General features: G+C 46.5%; 1 protein-coding gene across 1 annotated transcript in view; it reads right to left on the bottom strand.

Moving 5' to 3' along the window:
* The window catches only part of grin2cb (glutamate receptor, ionotropic, N-methyl D-aspartate 2Cb), a 54,082-nt gene extending 40,204 nt beyond the window's left edge, over nt 1–13,878 (bottom strand). The window contains exon 1 of the mRNA XM_069717537.1: nt 12,769–13,878. The gene's annotated coding sequence lies outside the window, so the exon portion shown is untranslated. The remainder of the gene's footprint in view (nt 1–12,768) is intronic.
* Nucleotides 13,879–19,612: the final 5,734 nt, after the last annotated feature.

The following is a 19,612-nucleotide window of genomic DNA, read 5'->3' as shown; positions in this document are numbered from 1 at the left end:
CTTTTAATCTGAATCACAAACGTGATCCACCATGTTTATGTGTTATTTGGTTATTTGAGATGGTGGAGATATTTATTAACATGATCTACACACTTCACCGTCTTTATTTCAGAGCTCTTCCCGGGAATCACAGAAAAGTGATGTGACTGAAGAAGAAGCCTCAGATTTGATCACATCGACCAGTTTCCTGTTTCCCGACGATCAGACCGTGTAAACGGATAAACAGTGAGAATAATCTACTAAATAATGAGAGACGAGATTTAACAAGGCTGAATGTAATTTTCAAAATAAAACCGGTGCACCAGGCAGGAGGAGCAGCGCCTTCACTTTGTGTCTTCTGCCTTTCAGTCTTTGACTAACAAACATTTAAGATGTGCTTATCCCCCTCTAGTGGGTGACATACGCTGGAATCAGTTCCTGTGCAAAGCTGCCATTCAGGAAGTAGCTGCTCAGCTGCTCTGTCTTCCTGTCGTTGTATTATTTCACTCCACGCCTCCGACAACCTGGACGCTTTTGATAAATGGAACAGGTAAATATTCCAGATATTCCACATCTGCATGCGTACGTTATCTGCTCCTGTGGATTAAATATTGTTGATAAGGTGAATTGAATTTTGTCCGCACACACGTACACACTCGCATAGAGTCAGTGATGAGAACGTGAGCACATTATAATGCACACGTGGTGGAGAATATGAGGTGCGTTGTATTATTTCACATACGTGTGTCTTCATATTATGATTCCTTTACTTGCTTCTTATCATTCTGCACATCGTTTTTATTATAGAAACGTATGAAACATGCACGTTCATTTTTTTGGCGGTGTGTCAACTGTAAGAAGACTGTTTATATATTTCTATGAGGCTTTCCCCTTTGAGAAAACCCGGCATGGAGAAGGAGAAAGATATAATTCCAGCGAGTAACTGGTATAAATTTCGGGTCAGACCGTCAACACCGAGTTCTACTGTGACCTTCTGAAGCGTCTGAAGGTCGTTAGCATTATTCGCCGTTTGTTAACTTGAGTTTAGCTGGGTTTTTTTGCAAAATTAACTTTATTAGCTGATTGGTAACATGAATTTAGCTGTTTGTTTGTTTCGGGGAAAATTTGCTGTTTGTTAGCATTCTTAGCTGTTTGTATTGCTGTTTGTTTGTTTAGCAAAATTAGGTGTTTGTTAGTATATTGTTAGCTTTGTTAGCTGTTTGTTTCAATGTTTTTTTTGCAAAATTAGCTGTTTGTTAGCTTTTTTTAGCTGACTTTAGCGCTGTTAGCTGTTCGTTTCACTGGATTTGAGCAACATTAGATGTTTGTTAGCTTCGTTAACTGACTGTTAGCGTTAGCTGTTTGTTAAGTGTTCAGTGCAAACCACCTGAACTGGCTATTGTTACCACATCTGTAAAAGTTGGGGCAAATAAAAAATAAAAAATAAAAAATAAATCCATGGGAGAAAAACGTAAGTCAGTTAGTCATTCAGTTAGTTTTGATGATTTGGAAATCCCTGCGTATTGGCATGTTTCTACATTCATATTTATTTGCTGTTAATGTTCATATTTCCAACCTACACAGTACATATTAAAGTCCTAATGTGTCCCATAAACTCGCTGCAGAGCTTTTCGACTCTGTTGGGTGTGAAGCCTCATAAAAAAACTGCCGTCTGTGGACGAGCTGCTGCTGAGCTATCGAGTTCTCCGACTGCTTCCTGATGCAGCTCATTAACGCGAGGCTGCGGCGGTAAATACATCTGGCTGAGGAGCGCGCTCTCATCGGCGCAGTGTTTAATGACCGCCTTTATATTCTGGGCATGACGCCTCTGCTGCAGCTGTGTAACAGCGAGCACCTGTCCCGCATCCTGCTACACGATCGATACGCGCTCGTCCGCGTTGATGAAGTCGTCATCGGTAAAACCGCCGATCGTCCAACTGTGACCTTTTACAGGAATCCGACAAAAAAAACGACGACTCCTCTATAAACCAGGAAATATGAGTCCATATTCTCTGTACGAATGCACGAAGCAATTAATTACAACCACGACAGAGCAGCTGCTGCATCACCTCACAAAGAGCCTCCGTGATGATGCAGTGACCATATTTGTGCTTGAGATCTGAAGCGTGTCTCAACGCTGTCCGTCCTCCCAACAACACGTCAATCAACAAATCAACGGGGCTTTTTTTGTTTTTTTCAGAGTTGCCAGCTTTTTTTTTAAGTACAACATTTCCTGCTTGATCGTGTAGCTTCGATGAACAATGCACGATTACTGAGTCTTGGAGGAGGAAACCCTAGACGCAACAGAGAGGAAACACAAAGAGGGAGTTTCGTACTAAAATAAGAGAAACAAAGTCAATCTAAAATTAGCTTCTTTTTTTAACTTTAGGCTGGTTTTGATTTTGTTTATTGGGGATGGATGAGAAGAGGTTTACTTTGAAACAGCTTTAACACTTTCCACCCTGGGGGTCTCTGCATCAGGACCAGGCTTCATGTGTTAAGAAAAAAACAAACTGGTACCACTTTTTTTTTTTAAGGTTGCCGCATTTGTTGTGCTTCATCTTTGGTGCATTACAATTTTTTGAGTTTCAGTTTTGAATCTTAAGAACAGGTTCAGAAGAATCTGACTTATTTGTAAATGGCTGTTATTTAGACTTCGATTAGGCACAAGTTAAAAATGTGGGACAAGCAGACTTCTGTGAAAGTGTTTCTCATCCGTTGGGTTGTTTTTCATTTTGGATCTCACAGTTTTGCTGCTGTTACTGACTATATTTTCGGAGTTGTTGTTTTTTTAAGGTAAAAAATGGGCATATGCTGATTCGTCATTTTTTGTGGAGGATTTCCTGTCATCTGTATACCTGATTTTAAGACGGGGGATGTGGAAACCTTTTTAAAAAAAAAACAAAGTGATGCCAGTAATTGTTGGTATTAGTTGTAATATGTGTCACTGCCAACATTTTAAAGATATGTTGTGGATATTTTATGCTTTGGATAAGTAATTAATGACCTAAACTGCTTCCAGTAGTATAGTTGTACAATCTTGCCAACCTGCCTATGAAGAAAATGTTAAACTTCCCAAATGTAGGATGGATGGCGCGCTGTGCGCCTCACTGACTCAGCAGGGCTCAGCGCCACCTAAACTTGAGATTTATTTTTGTAATGCAATTTAATAATTAGACCGCCCAGAGAACACAAGCGACAATCTGACCTTCACTGTTACAACGAGCGAGGATTCATTTACCGCCACATGATTACAACGGTCTCGTCTCATTCTGCTTTCACCTGTACGACAAAGCTCTGATTTAAAAAAACACAGCCTTGCTAATCTCTTCAAATCCACGGCCATTTAACTAATCTGTAGATTTGTATTTTAATGGAAAAACCATTTAACTAATCTGTAGATGTGTATTATAATGGAAAAGCCTTTTTTTTTTTTTTTTTTTTTCAGGTGCACTTTTTATTTTATTGTTATTTCATCTTTATTCATCAGTGTAATGACGATAATATAATGTCTGGCTGCATAGTCCATTAGACATGTGCGTGCTTTCTAATTTTAGTTCCCTCACTCGCGTGCCCGGATGTTTATCTTCCAATAAAAGTGACGTAAAGTTGCATGTGAGCAGCTCACTCAGGACCCGTAAAGCTGAGAGACACTTTGGAAACACAAACACACCAAAGCCCCAAAAAAAAAAAAAACTGCGGGACGGCAGAGCGCACAAACAAGTCCTGCATTCATGCCATTATGTTTGCAGATATCTAATCAAACATTAATGCACGAGAAAACAAAAATATGCTCTCGTCTGAGGCTGCTTGCGATCCCAGAACTGCACGGTTTGTGTTGGAAACATCCTGCTGGGAAGGTTTTGTGCTGCTCTTTTCCACTTTGCCAAACAGACTCCGTTTCCACTCCTGTAATTATCTGTTCAGTCACACGGCTGCTTTTCTCTTTATTCTTTTTACTTTTGGCCAAAGCGTTGTTCCTTTCTACTTCTCTTTATTGTAGTCTCTTTGTTTTGTTGTTAAAGGGCAACAAGCTCCAATCACTGATGTAATAGTAAGTAAGACGTCAGTGCTGAAATCGATGCGTTTGATTTAACTTCACTGGTCCGGCACCCTCTCTGTCTTTTTTTTTTTTTTTTTTTTCAAACTCTTGAAAACTGAAACGCCACAAAAGAACAAAATGCAAAGTCACATTTCTTTCATTCAATTAGGCTGCACTGAAGCATCCACTCAACCGGCCACTCGTCCTTTATGGGACACTGACAGGAAAAATATAGTCGAAGGAATAAATTAAAGACTAAAGAACTGTTAAAGAGAGGAAGAAAAAGACCAGTGGAAGTTTGCACAGAGGAAATTAGATAGCAGATTTAGTTTTAAAGCAGGCAGGGACTGATTACAAACGCCAGATCAGCAATGAAACAATTTGTAATAGTTTTTACGTAAGTTTAACAAGGAAGATCTGTAAACCTGACGTCGCAGTTTAAATCCACCTTGGTTGTTTTTTGTCCTTCCTGCTGTCACTCATAAACACTCTAAGATATTTTTTGTGGTGATTTGGCGCGACATAAACGCAAACTTCGAAATCCAAAATGCTCCACTCCACCACCTCCAGCGTCTCCTACACCCGACCGGGACAAAGCTTACGACGCTAACTGCCAAAAATGTACAGGTCAAACTGTCATGTCAATAAAAACATTTTCACTCCTCATTATCTTTCATTATTGAACTTCTGTTGGATGATTTTGGATCATATTCTGCTAGGAAATTTCTGTTAAAATGGCGCCTGTGCAGAAAATAGTGCGTCTCTTCTACAAGTGAAGCTGTTGAGGGTCATGTGGACAAAATACGACGCCATTTCTCTGAAGGTCAGGTCTCAGGGCTTCTGATTCCTCAACGGCTCGGCGGACTCTAAACCTGTCCGCTGGTTTACAGCTCCTTTCTTATACGGAAGGTTTTTTCTGCGTCGCGGCCGTGTGATAAACGACAGCCCGCATTATGAAAAGGTTTTGAGAGCGAGCCGACGTCCAGCAGCGCTTCCTGGTTGAGCTGCGCCTGAGGTGAAACCACGGCGGAGTCCCAACCGCCGGTGATTTATCCGTTTCTGCTGAACCCCCCCGGGAGACAGAGGCGCATCAAACCGACTCACTCAGCGATATTAGTTTCTGTCACGGACCCTTTGCCGCTGTGGACATATTTAAGACATTCACGCCTGGATGTGAACTATACACGACAGGTGATGGATCGGCAGCGGGATGAGAATCTGTCCAGGTGAAATCCTCAATAAATCTGCCCTGATCTTTACTGTTGTCTCTGATTAAGGGCTTGTGGGGGAAGGAGGAAGGGAGGGAGGGAGGGAAGGTATAAGGGCGCCTGAATGTCTTACAAATTTTCACACACTGCAAGAGGAATCAATCAAAGGGTATTCAGGCTTCGACTGGTATCTCTGTGCATTAAAGGATTTAAATATTCAGGAGGGAAAGTGGAGCTGAACTGAGCAGTTGGATTTTCTGAGTCTATAGAATCAGCAGGTTTTAAATGCCATAGCAGATGGAAAGCTATGTCGGCGTTGCTTTATTACAGTTCCATCTTTGAAATCCCATCTAGACCCCACTCCTCCCCCCGTCGCCAGCATGTGTAGCATAACCTTGATCGTGTCACACAGCTTGAGTCTTTTGTGCTGCTTTACATTAAGGCAATAAAAAAGAAAAGAAAATCGATAATGCATCAACACAGTCCAGACAAGATCATCATTTATGCCAAACAGAAAAAAAAAAAAAAAAGGATTTTCTTCCAAGGACATGCTCCATGTGCTCGCCGGTCATTGAACAGATGTTGGATGCACGCCGATATATCAGCAGCAACATTAAAACCACCGACAGGTGACGTGATGACATCGATTACCTCGTTTCAGCGGCACCTGTCGAAGGCTGGAGTCGGTTCTGGAACTTGTGTTGGAAGCTATAAAAAATGTGTAAGTGTGCAAAAACTGCATTAAAGTGAGTTGAAGGTGTTGACTTGAGGTCTTGGCGCCTCGCGACACCTTCAGAGGTGTTTTGGCGTTACATTTTTGGACCTACAACATGTAGCAGGTGGTTTGAACGTTGTGTCTGATCGCTGTGCATCGCTCTTCCTCTTTCTATCTGTCAGCATGCCACGCCGCGAAATTGAACAGATTGTATGTGGAAGTGTTCTGAGGGTAATAATCTTTTTCCGAAGATTACGATGGCGTTTGTGAATGTAATCCATTTTGTTGGATGTTTACCTGAGGCTTACGACACCCCCCCGACACGGCGCTCTGATATTAATATTCCTACTTTAACCCCGTGGGGCTGACCCGCCCGTCAACCCGCGGCGGCAGGTGACGCCGAGGGCGGCAGACCCGGTCCTCTCTCTTTGTCGTGCTCCGGCTCCGCTCGGCTTCGTCGGTATATGTGGAGCAGGGATCAGTGTAAGACCCTGGTTAAGCTGAGGGCTGTGGCTGCCTGCGCAGAACCAGACCACTCTCCCTCCCCCTCCAACCCCTCCCCTCCTCCACCGCTGCTGCCACTGGTCCAGCTGTCACCACCACAGTTGACTAGGTGACTGCCCACACATACAGCTGACCTCTGACACACACACACACACACACACACACACACACACGTACACATTCTCTAATCCACATGTGAGCATACCACTTTGTTTTTAATCTCTCCTGTGTGTGTGTGTGTGTGTGTGTGTGTGTGTGTGTGTGTGTGTGTGTGTGTGTGTGTGTGTGTGTGTGTGTGTGTGTGTGTGTGTGTGTGGTTTTGTGCACCTCGCTGTGCTTTAAATTGTACCAACGATGTTTCTTTTCTGCTTGCCGACATGTTTAAAGCAGGAGTGTAAAAAATAAAGTCAGTTCTCCTAAATCACACGCAGCCAGAAAAAGTATTGATTTTTCATGTCCCGAGGTTTTGTAATATCAATTTCATTTGTGCTAAAGATAGAAATGAAAAATTAGGTTTGAAAATATGGACGGGATGATGCACAGACGCCGGCGAAGCTTTGATTTGTCGAGCAGAAAGTAGTTCAAGTGAAAAATGACTCACGGCGATGTCTGTTTCACGAGGAAAGACACGTTACATTTGAAGTTTTTCAAACATACTTTGTCAATTCTTTCAACTCTGACGGGGATAAATCCACTTTACTAACCAACTCATGACTCGATGCCACCAGGAGTACGTTCCCATCTCCTTTTTTGTGCAGTTATTTGGGTGAACTAACCTTTAGCAGCGTCAGTTCTAAGGTTTAACGTCATCTCATGTTGTTGTGTTGAACTTCTATCAAGTCAGTTGACTGCAGACGTCCTGTACGGAGCAGCTGACGGGTTTAAAGTGATGAAATCGCTCGTTAAAATGGCGCCATTTTCTCTTTACTGCGTTTGTGTTGGTTTGACAAGAATTCACTGTGATTGGCAGGTAGCTACGAAGAGGAAGATGGCTTCGGTTTTAGTGGGAAAACAGCCCTCTATTAAAAAAACTGTTACATTAGAACTGTCTGAAAACACTGCACAGCAATTTATGATTATTATAAAGGAAAGATTTTACAGTTCTGGAGAGTTTGACATCAGACTTTTATCATTAATAATATCTCTCATTTGTTGCAAAGGTAAGTCAGAAGGAAAAGAAATCCAAAATAAACTACGTTCTAGGATTAAAACTATATAAAAACAGCTGTTCATATTAGTAGTTTATTAAGGTTTTTTTTCCAGCTGACGCAGAGCAACATCATCATCCTGTTTGAGTTGTGTTTGTGTTCTCCAGATCAATACAAATCCAATATTGACTTTCTGCTCTGGTTCAGACTCCCTAAGAAAAAGTATTTTTCACCTGATCATTTGTTCCAAAGGTAAAAAACAAAAACCAGAAGAACTGAGCTGCAGGTCAGGTTCAGGTTATGGCAACGTACAGTTTCATGGCAAAATGCTCAAAATGGCCGCCACACCACAGACACACCGTTTAACAAAAAACAAAACTTTTTGATAACTTTTCCTTCCAAAGATCTTAAGATTGGACGCACCAAATTTCAAGTCAGTCCGATAAATTCTGTTGGAGGAATTTGTTAAAGTGCAACACGTGCAAATCGGCAAAAACAGAGACTGAATTCAAAATGGCCGACTCCTTGTTGAGTTGAGGTCATGGTGCCAAGAGACTTTTTAGTAGATCTAGGTGTGACACACATGTGTACCAAATTTGGTGCATGTAGGTGAAAGTAGCCGCATAGGTGGGCAGTTATCATGACGACTAAAGTTGAAGGTTTTCTGTTGCTGCTGCTCGATGATCGGCTGGACGTCGAGCTTCGGCAAAGTTTGTAAGAACTGAGTGACGGACGGCATCAGTCACTCTAACTGCAGCTCAAACATGTAAAACCACTGAATGGAAAGCAATCACAGCATATCATAAACAACCGTTTTATGGTTTTCTCCGGGGGATGATGTATTGATTTGTGCCGCGATAAATCATCGGCAGAAAACTGAAGACTCCTCCTCTTTTAGTTTTTTTTGGAGAAGCCAGTTTATGAAACTCGTGGAAGTCGATCTTTTTTTTGTTGTTGGAGCTGGATGGAGTGACGAGCAGGGAGGAGACGTGTGACACGGGAAGCAGAAATAAACCCTTAGCGACGTCACGATCACGAGCTGCCACCGGGACGCTGCCCCCCCACCGGGACGCTGTCCCCCCACCGATCCCCCTCCGGTCTCTTCTAAGGTTACCATCCTTCACGGAGACGCTCCCCGCCGTGACACTTGCTCGGAGGCTAATTGTGAAAAATTAAGCGCCGCACACGAATAGAAAGCGATTAGGGCTAATCAATTTACCCCTACTACAAATTGCACACATTCACCAACACCTAAGTTGGTGTCAGTATCCACAAGAGGCAGAAGAATGACAAGGAAAGAGAGATGCAGTGCCCCCCCAGCCCTCCACCCCTCCCTCAGCCTACGGCATGTCAGTTTCCCTCCTCAACAGGGACAGGACGTTAGACGAGGTGCAGGCGGTGCTGCGCCGTGAATATAAATGGGGGCCCGGAGTCTCTGCTGTAAACTTAGGAAGGAAAGGAGAGCCAGACTTCATCTTCTTCTTCTTCCCACCCTGAGTTTAAGATCTCATCAGATAGGCAGCGTGGTTACGGGGAACTCGGAGAACTCGGATCACAGCCTGGATCGGTGCCTGTGATGTTCACACGGTGACCCGGTCGGGATCACGTTGTGACGCCGCATGATCGCATCATTCTCAGTGAAATCTACGACTCCTCCGGTGACCTTGGGTAGATCGCGTCGATGTCCTCCGCACTCAATGTTTTACAGTCCCGGGTGCTCGTAGACCGGCTGTCAATCGCAGCGTTGCCGTGTGAAAACACTTGTCGTCTGTTGGCGTTCTTTTTATCTTTTTCGGACACATCTTCCCTCAATCCTACTCCTCCTCCTCTTCCTCCTTCTCCTCCTCCTCCTCTCTCTCTCTGCACAGGCAGCCAAGATGGCGTGAGGTCCAGTATCTTTAACATTTGATCAAGCAGATCGTCTCTAAGTGTTCGTGGAAGAGCTGGACAGCTGCCAACCCTGAGACACAAACCCGGAGGTGGTTCTGGTCTGCCTGCAGGCTGCAGACACGTCAACACGCTCCCGGCATCACACATCAAACACAGCAGCTCATCGTACATTCATGAAGACATCACCGAGAAACAGTCACCTTTTATGAAGCATGTTGGTCCAACAACTTAATTCGTGCAGTTAAAAACTGAAGGAACTTGAAGTTAAGTTTGTGTTTCTGAAGGCGGTGCTCATGCTAATAACCGGCGCTCCAGCTAACGACACATATAAACTAATTTAGTTCATAAAACGTTAGAAAATATTTATTGATTTTCCTCTTTCATCCATTTAGTACTCTGTTAATTGTTTTCTGCACGACATCCCGTGTTATTTACTCCAAACAAACTTAAGTGACATCACTTCCTGTGCAGATGTTTTATAAATAGTAAACAAACATCAGCTGACCAAAACAGGAAATGCTAATATTTGCTCATTCATGAATCAAACAGAAAAAAGTCCACTAAGATAGATGATTGTTATTTGTAGCAGGAGGAAGGTGGAGAATATGTTTACCTGTCCTGTGTTTGTGTGTCAGCTGAGTGGCCACTAGTTGGCGCTGTGGGCATTTAATGTGTCCCGGATAATCAGGTTTTAGACAGTCTGATCAGATTTACAGTCATTTATGTAGAGAAAACTATTATTTGTGTATATTTACGATGTTTCAGCTACACACAGTAAATTCAGGCTTTTATTGTGAAACAGCTGCAGGAAGTGAGTATATCAAAAAGGGACTTTTTTTTCAGTATTTCTCATCATGAGAACAGTTTGAAACATTTCATTCACTGAAACTGCATCACATCAAACCATCCTGTGATGTTACAGGTGTTTTCACCTCTTAAAAGCCGATTCTTCCCGCGCAGTGATTACATACAAAGTCAATGTAAAGACGACGCGGCAGGCGCCGCCGAAGGACGCAAATTCACATCACACGCGACGCGTCACTTCGGCGGATGCACGTATTCAATAAGTCCGTTACAACTGCTGCTTTTTATTGGATCAGTCGTGACTGATCGACTCTTAATGTGAAAAAAAAAAAAACACGTCACTGGAATCTGCTCTGAGGACCAGTCTGAGTTACGGGTTGTTGTTTTTGTCTTTGGTGCCTCTTTAAGTCCTCACATGTATGGAAGGACAAGGCTGTGCGAGTGTGTGTGTGTGTGTGTGTGTGTGTGTGTGTGTGTGTGTGTGTGTGTGTGTGTGTGTGTGTGTGTGTGTGTGTGTGTGTGTGTGTGTGTGTGTGTGTGTGTGTGTGTATGTGTGTATGTGTGTGTGTGTGTGTGTGTGTGACACGGGCCGAGGATCCTCCCATTCTACTTCCTATTACTGCAGCGGGGATATGGTTGGTGGAACATAATGAAAGGGCCATTTTTCAGCTGCCTAACTGGTGCTGCTGCAGTTCACACTGTTCACACTGTTCACACTGTTCTCACCGTCTCACTCGTCTCACTCGTCTCACCGTCTCACCGTCTCACCACACACTCCTTCATCCTTCACGTGGAGCCATATTTCATCCTAAAGTCCTCATTCCTCTCCACAAACGCGTCTGTCTTCTTCTCCCACAGATGAATGTTTCTCTGAGCAGAGTTAAAAAAAAAAAAAAAAAAAAAACAGAAGGCTGTTTTCTGTCTTTGTCCGCTGACAGATCGGATTTTGAGGGGGCGTGGCTAGTGACCAGAATTTGTGACATCACAGGTAGTAGTCCGATTTAACTTGCTCAAGTACGATGAGGAAACCCGAAGCCTGCGGGGACACGAACACCGAGAAAGGAGTTCATCTCATGTCCGCTTGGTTAAAGTTCAGAAATAATACTTTATAGATTCTTGAATTTTTAATAAGGATTTAAAAAAAATATTCTTCAGAAGATAATTCAAATCTTTTAGTAGAAAAAAACACATCTTAATTCTTAAAACATGGCCGGATCTTTAAACCTCCTCCTGCACAATGGAGAATTTAACCAGAACAATAACCAATAAGAGATATTTCTGATGAACACAGAGCTTCAGCTCCACTTTAAAGAGTCACTTCATCCAAATCACTAAATTCTTGGGTTCAAGAGATGATCGACAATAAACAAAACAAAAAAAGAGGAATAAATTATGCTATAAAGAATTAATTCTTTGTGAATTTCTCACAATTATTTGACACGTTTTCCTCTTCAGGTCTGAATAATGAATTGTCCATGAAGAAGAATCAGAGGAGGACTTGTTTTACTTTTGAAAAGTTGATTTATGAGCACGTCTCCGGTTCAGGTTTGAACTTTGGAGCCAGAACTGATCAAACTTTTGTCATAAAAACTCGACTCGCTGGCTTCGTTACCTTCCTCTCCGTCACGTGACCTCTCCGTCCACAAGTTAAAATAAAAGAAAACAGAAGATCTTTCACGGAGCGCGACGGAAGAATGCGAAAGTAACCGAGAGATAAAAGCCGACGTCATTCTCACACGTTCCCTGAGTTGCAGACGGTTTCCTGACACTTGGTAACGAGGAGCGTCGCCGGTAAGCAGCTGCTTCTTCGACTTCTCATTTTCTATCAAGCTTGTCACTTGTTTTGTTTTGTTTGTTTTGTTTTGTTTTGTTTTGTTTTGTTTTGTTTTGTTTTGTTTTGTTTTGTTTTGTTTGCGTTCCTCGCGAGTCTCAGACAGAACACGTTGATTTCCTTCTTGTGGCTCTAAATGACGACTGAAGGAGATGTTTGAGTGAGTACAGGAATCCTGGAAAGTCGTATAGTTAGTGGCAGTTTGGTTTCCCCTGCAGCAGCAGCAGCAGCAGCAGCAGGTCCTGTGTTCAGGTATCAAAGCACCCCCCCCCCCCCCCCAGATGCTCTCACTGTTTACAATGACGCATCGATCCACTTCTGTTTAATCTCGCCGGCAGCTCGCTGAGTTTAAAGCAACAGTTACAGCACGCCGTCTCATCCCCCCCCACCCCCCCCCCACACACACCACCCTCTCCTCCACCAGCACCACCCCACCTCCTCCGAACAAGGATGCTGTCGAGTCCTGCCTCTGATCTGATCCTCTGTGCTCTGATAACTCTTCTATTGACGGAGGAAGAGGAAGAGGAGGAAGAGGAGGAGGGTGCCACTTAAACATACCTTCCAAACAGAAGCAGAAAGCGCTCAGTTTTTGCAAAGTGAGAATGAAGTGATGAAGACACACGTCAGTGATGAAGGTGGTCTCTTACCTGTGTTCACATCCAGCCCGGGCTCGTCAGCGCTCATCCCGTGTCCGCGGCTCCGGCTCTCCTCCTCCCTGTTCTCTTTTTATTTGTTGTTATTGTTTTAATTTTTTTCCCTTCTTTCTTTCCCCTTCTTCTTCTTCTTCTTCCTGTCCCTCCTTCGTCCTCTCCCTCCCCCCCTCTCTTCCTCTTCCTCTAACCCCCTTGCACTTGTTTGAGTCTATTTCAGTAGCAGCAACAGAGGAGCCCGCTGCGACGGTGGCATGCTTTCCAGCACTTTGGCAGAAGGTCACATTATCACTCGCTGGTGAGGAGGGAGGAGGGAGGAGGAGGATCAGGAGGAAGAGGAGGAGGAGGAGGATGGAGTGATGGAGGGGGGATCTGAAGGGAAAGAAATCTGTCCACCGTTGTTCTCCCGGCTGAATGTTCCCGGTCAAAGTTGAGACCTCAGAAGACTTTCAGGTGAGACGTCCTAGAATGCTTTGAGGGACAAACTGGTGCATAAAGTCTCCTCCAGCTGTGCACCTCCGGAGGGAAAACGATAATTCCTCTCTTTTGGCTGCAAAATGCGACTTCGGTAAAAACTCAGAAAAGCTGCCAAAAAAAAAACAAAAAAAAAAAACTTCCAGCGTCTTATTTATCAAAACAACAAAATCCTCAGAGACTCAGCTCGTCGGCGGCGTCCTCGCTCGTCACCGAGACGCGGGTGTACTCCATCTTTGTCCAAGACACCTGTCCGCGCGGCGCGTCCCCATCGATCACAGGCTCCGCGGGGTGACCCTCGTCTCCCGGCCTCCCTCCTCCTCCTGCGTCGCCCTCCTCTGGTGCCGCCGCTCCATCAAAATAAGAGCGTTTTTTAGGGGGACGATCCAGCCGTTCCCGGTGGTGGGTGGCTCGGTGGGGGGGTCGAGGCTGGAGTTCGGAGCTTCTTTGGGGGATCTTCCTCAGAACTCCTCGTCCTCTTCGGTGTGCCGCTCTCTCGCTCCTCCACCTGTGGCCCCTCCTTCCCCCGCCAGCAGAGCTTCCACTCTGGCTTCTCTGGCCGGCTGTAATCCTGACTCCTCCGCTCCGTGTCACAGGAAGGGCTTGTGAGCTCTAATCATTATGTAGTAAGGATTTATCCTCTCTCTCTCCCTCTCTCCCTCCCTCCCCCCTCCCTCCTCCCCCTCCCTGACGTTTATTCTCCTCCCTCTGCTGCCCGGCCACTATACAACTCTCGCCATACTATAGCCACCTTTTTCCTCTCCTCACTCTTCATTCATTTGTCGACACCTTTTTCTTCTTTCTTTCTTTTATTTATTCCTCCCCCTCTCCCCCTCCACTCCCCCCTCTCGTCTGTCTCGCTGCAGCTCACATCAACAGGTTTGTCCTTGAAATCTTCTCCGGGACAGACTGAGGCGCCGCTCCTCTTCTTTCCCTCCAAACCTCTGAGCTGCATCTCTTCTGGTACGAGCTGCGTCTGTCTGCACACATGCACCAGTGTCTCATCTCCATGTTCAGCATTGACATGCTGCACTGTGTGTGTGTGTGTGTGTGTGTGTGTGTGTGTGTGTGTGTGTGTGTGTGTGTGTGTGTGTGTGTGTGTGTGTGTGTGTGTGTGTGTGTGTGTGTGTGTGTGTGTAACACCACGTACACCACAGTCTGACCCATTTAGTGTGAAGGCGTCGTACTTGTGTTCATTTCAGCCCTTTGAAAAACAGACATTTCAGTTTGTTTCAGGTCATCTAGAAGCAGCGATGCTGTAACGTGTTTTATCCACCAGAGAGCGCCGACATGTTCGTCTGCCTCGGTGTTTCTAACGCACAAAATACTAAAAGTGTACAAGTATTTGGACACGGCTGTACACATATTTTTGTCTATAAAATATAAACTGTGTCAGTAAATATGATGGTTAGGAAATAATGAAACATAATTTTAGAAACCTTTTGACCAACTGGCATGTAAAATGTCCCGCTGTAGCAAGTCTGAGCTACCGTGGACCCCCACGAGACAGACGACGACACGCTGAGCCACAAAGTTCGGTTTATGGTTTTGTCTTTATTGTTCACTCCACACTGCGGCACACACTCTGCTAAACACGGTGTCGGCGCTCTCCTGTCCAGCCTCCGAGCGTCCGTTCCCGGGCGGCTTCCTCCTCCTCTCCTCACCAGGTCCTGCTTACTTATCAAAGGAGAGAAACCAATTCCCCCGATTCAGATCAGCTGCGCCAATTATCCTCCTCCCGCCACTGTTCCCTGAACCACTCCCTCAATCTCTCCCTCCTGCAGCCGAGCTAACCACACCCCGCCACCACATACCCCCACCACCCGACTCAGGCCGGGGAGCCATCCGGCCTAACCTACCCCCCCTGCCCTCCTCCCCTGAAGAGCGGGAGAGGAAGTCGGCCACGGCCATCTGCGCCCCCGGCCTTTGGACCACCTTGAAGTTAAAAGGCTGTAACACCAGATACCACCGAGTGATCCGGGCGTTGGTATCCTTGATGCGGTAGAACCACTGCAGCGGAGCGTGGTCCGAACAGAGGGTGAATGAACATCCCAGCAGGTAGTACCGCAGGGAGTCGACCGCCCACCGGATGGCAGGCACTCCTTCTCCACTGTGCTGTACCTGGCCTCCCTCTCCGATAACTTCCAGCTGATGTAAAGAACAGAGCGGTCCACCACCCGCACCACCTGGGACAAAACAGCCCCCAGCCCTCTGTTCGACGCATCAGTCTGCAGAGTAAAGGGGAGAGAGAATTTCGGGGTGTGGAGAAGTGGTTCCCCACAGAGAGCCTGTTTTACCTTCTCAACCGCCCGCTGGCACTGCTCCGTCCACTGGACCGGATCCGAGGCACCTTTCCGGGTCAGGTCGGTCAAGGGGCCGGTCAACTCCGTGAAGCCCGGGATGAACCGTCTGTAAAACCCCGCCAGCCCCAAAAACCGCCTCACCTCCTTTTGCGATAGCACCAGTCTTGTCCACCTGAAGGCGCACCTGCCCACCGCCCAAGTGGTACCCCAGAAACTGAACCTCCCTCCGCCCAACTGCACACTTCCCTGGGTTGGCGGTGAGCCCAGCCTGCCTCAGGGACTCCAGCACCGCGCCCACCCGCTGCACATGCTCCGCCCAGGTGGTGCTTTGGATGATGACATCATCCAGGTAGGCGGCCGCATATGCAGCGTGCGGACGCAGCACCCGGTCCATGAGGCGTAGGAAAGTGGCCGGGGCACCGAACAACCCAAAGGGAAGTGTGGTGAATTGGTATAACCCAAACGGAGTGGAGAAGGCCGTTTTCTCCTTGGTCTCTGGTGAGAGAGGAATCTGCCAGTAGCCTTTGGTTAAATCCAGTGTCGTAAAGACACGCCCGGTGCCCAGCTGGTCCGGGAGTTCGTCGACCTGGGACATTGGGTACGCATCAAATCGTGACACATCATTCACCCTGCGATTGTCCACACAGAACCGAATAGATCTATCCTTCTTGACAATAAAAACAATGGGGCTACACCAGGCACTGTTGGACTCCTCTATTACTCCCATCTCCAGCATAGCAGCCAATTCTCTCTGAACAATTTTTCTCTTGTGTTCAGGTAGCCTGTAGGGTCGCGACCGCACCGTCACGCCCGGAGACGTCTCAATGTTGTGCACTATGAGGTTCGTGCGTCCTGGCAGGAGGGAGAACACATCAGCAAACTGCTTCTGCAACTGGGCTACGTCTGTTCTCTGGGTCCCGGAGAGATGGACGTCGAAAGGGAGCGAGGCAGGATTGGTGGACTTTGGAACCTCTGGCCCCAGCTCCTTTCTCTCGGATACCGTGGACACCAGAGAAACAGACTCCGCCTCTCTCCATATTTTTAGGAGGTTGAGGTGGTAAATCTGTGTAGCTCCGCCCCTGTCAGATCGCACCAGTCAACGTCCCCTACTCGCCGTGTGACCATAAAGGGATCTTGCTACGTGGCGAGGAGTTTTGAGCTGGAAGAAGGAAGCAATACAAGTACCTTTTCTCCCGGTGTGAATTGCCTCAGCTTGGCCCCTCTGTTATACAGCTGTTGTTGACGCTCCTGGGCCTGAAGAAAATTCTGACCCAGTGTGTGGAGTTTTGCTCACAGGTCCATGACGTACTGAATTTCATTTTTGCCGGGCTCGGACCTTCCTCCCAGTTTTCCTTAAGCAGGTTGAGCACCCCTCGTGGTTTCCTGCCAAACAGCAGTTCAAAGGGAGAAAATCCCGTAGAGGTCTGGGGGACTTCCCGCACTGCAAACAACAGAGGATCAAGCCATTTATCCCAATTACGTTCATCGTCGTGTATAAATTTACGAATCATGGACTTTAAAGTCTTATTCAGACGCTCCACAAGCCCGTCAGTCTGTGGGTGATAAACACTGGTCCGAATAGACTTAATGCCCAGAAATCCATAAAGTTCTCTCAGTGTTCGTGACATGAACTGGGTTCCCTTGTCAATCAGAATCTCTTTTGGGATTCCGACTCAGGAGATGACCTGAAACAGAGCCTGCGCAACACTCTTTGCTGAAATGCTGCGCAACGGCACTGCCTCTTGATATCGTGCTGCGTAATCCACCAGAACTAACACAAAGCGATATCCGCGTGCACTCTGGTGGAATGGCCCGATGAGGTCCATGCCAATACGGTCAAATGGTTCTCCGGCTGCAGCCACCGGGTCGCCGAGTCCCTCAGCCGCTGAGCGTAGGCGAATGGCCGGTCCCGGTCCCCAGCTTAGCCTCCCGGAAGTTCCTCCGGTGGTCTTCAGGGGACAAGCCTAGCCGGTCCATAATGGCCCTCTTTACGTCCCCGTAGATGTGTCGGGCCCCGGGTGGCAGCCCCAGGGCCGCCGTCTGCGGCTCCCCTGCCAGGAGAGGAAGGAGCCGCACCGCCCACTCCGCCATCGGCCAGCCACACGCCTCCGCCGTTACCTCGAACATCTCGAGGAATGACTGTACCTCGTCACGATCGGCTGCATCGGCGTCTCGCTCCGCTGTCCGCCTGTCTCCATGCCCCACCTTGGGCACCAGTGTAGCAAGTCTGAGCTACCGTGGGGGTTCCTTGGAGACAGACGACGACACGCTGAGCCACAAAGTTCAGTTTATGGTTTTGTCTTTATTGTTCACTCCATACTGCGGCACACACTCTGCTAAACACGGTGTCGGCGCTCTCCTGTCCAGCCTCCGAGCGTCCATTCCCGGGCTGCTTCCTCCTCCTCTCCTCACCAGGTCCTGCTTACTTATTGAAGGAGAGAAACCAATTCCCCCGATTCAGATCAGCTGTGCCATTTATCCTCCTCCCAGCACCGTTCCCTGACCCACTCCATCACTCTCTCCCCCCTGTAACTGAGCTAACCACACCCCCCCACCACACCCGCTTGTTACATTTCTCAGAAAAAGGACGAATTCTCCACACGTGATCACACGTATGACACGTTTGACACATTTTGCAACGTATACTAACATGGGGGAGAATATGTGGAGAGGTTTTAATGTGGGAGCAATACTAATGATAATACACTTTATTTGTGTAGCACCTTTCATGCTTTAAAAAATGAAAAAAATGAACTTGATCTTCATTTTCATTTCATCACGAAAAACCTCACATGTGATCACAGGAGATTTTATGCACTTGATTTTTTTCTGTAAGAACACTTAAATTTTGAACAATTCTGTCATAAACCAAAACAAAGGGATCATCATTCATGTTTAAATCTTGTTTTCAGCATCAATGCCAGGACGTGTCACCTCCTGTCTTCCTTCATTTGTAATCTGAGGCTGCAGAAGTGCAGATAAAAAAAATTAAAAAAAACAACACTAGACTCTTCCCTTCATGTTCAACCCAGATGAATCAGACTACACGTGATTTAGAGATCAATAGGCAGCAGTGAATCTTCTCTTCTTGTCTGACTCACTTTGACATTCATGGTTTTTTTTCTTTTCAGGATTTTTCTGCACAGCCAGAGAGTTCAGTGTTTTAGTCGGATCAGTAAAGTAGACAGTTGTTGCTTCCTTGTAAGGAGATCACGTCCGACAGACTAAATAATGAACATCTTTCTGCCATAATCTCTCAGATAAAAATGATCACTGGATACCTCATCTTCGCTGCTCCTAGATTCCAACCTCAGCTTTGACCTTGTTTGACCTTGGCCGTCACCCATCACATATCCTCCTCACTGCTTTTTTCACCTCCTCCTCCTCCTCCTCAGACCTCAGAGGCTCAGAGCTGTTTGGAGTCTGCAGGATGTGTAAAGTGAAAATCTTTCAAAGGTCACGCCAGTTTTCAGGACATGAAACAGCACTGAGACAAACTTGACCGTCTGCAGGTGACTCATGGTCGTCTCTTCTTCTCTCAAACGACCCTTGCAGCCTGAAGCAATCTCAACCCCCCCATTGTTTGGGTTGGGACGTGAGCCCCCCCTGCAGGTCGGAGAGGAGACATGCACCTGCACGTGAAGAAAAAAAAAGAATCACCTCCACCTGCCTTCCACTGATTCTCAGTGTTTCAGTCTCTCAGCCTCCTCTTCCTCAGCGCCGACTTTTCAATGAGCACAGAATCATTTCGGTTGCACTTCCAGGTCACATTTGCATATATTACATTCGCCGAGCTGCAAAAACAATCTCCTTTCGCCGAGACAATTGCAAACCGCCACGGGGCGCACACGCAAGCCATTAATCTTAATTATTTCCCCCTGCGGATGAATCCCTGGAAAAATGAATCCCTGCTCCGAGGCAGGAGGACATCAGTGGGGTTTTACGAGTCTGTCAGGGCGGCGCTGAGAGATGTCAGCCGGGGACGTATTTGTTTCTCTCTGGCCGGGGTCCTCGAGACCCCGATCGACCGCCGGCCCACAAATCCACCGGCTTGTGATCAACAG

The sequence above is a fragment of the Brachyistius frenatus genome, unplaced genomic scaffold (genome assembly GCF_029030835.1).
Source record: "Brachyistius frenatus isolate BFR_SWC_R1_liver_20210118 unplaced genomic scaffold, ASM2903083v1 Contig_176, whole genome shotgun sequence".
Classification (NCBI taxonomy): Eukaryota; Metazoa; Chordata; class Actinopteri; family Embiotocidae; genus Brachyistius; species Brachyistius frenatus.
The sequence above is the reverse complement of the archived record's forward strand: the minus strand, read 5'-3'. Positions and strand labels throughout refer to the sequence as shown.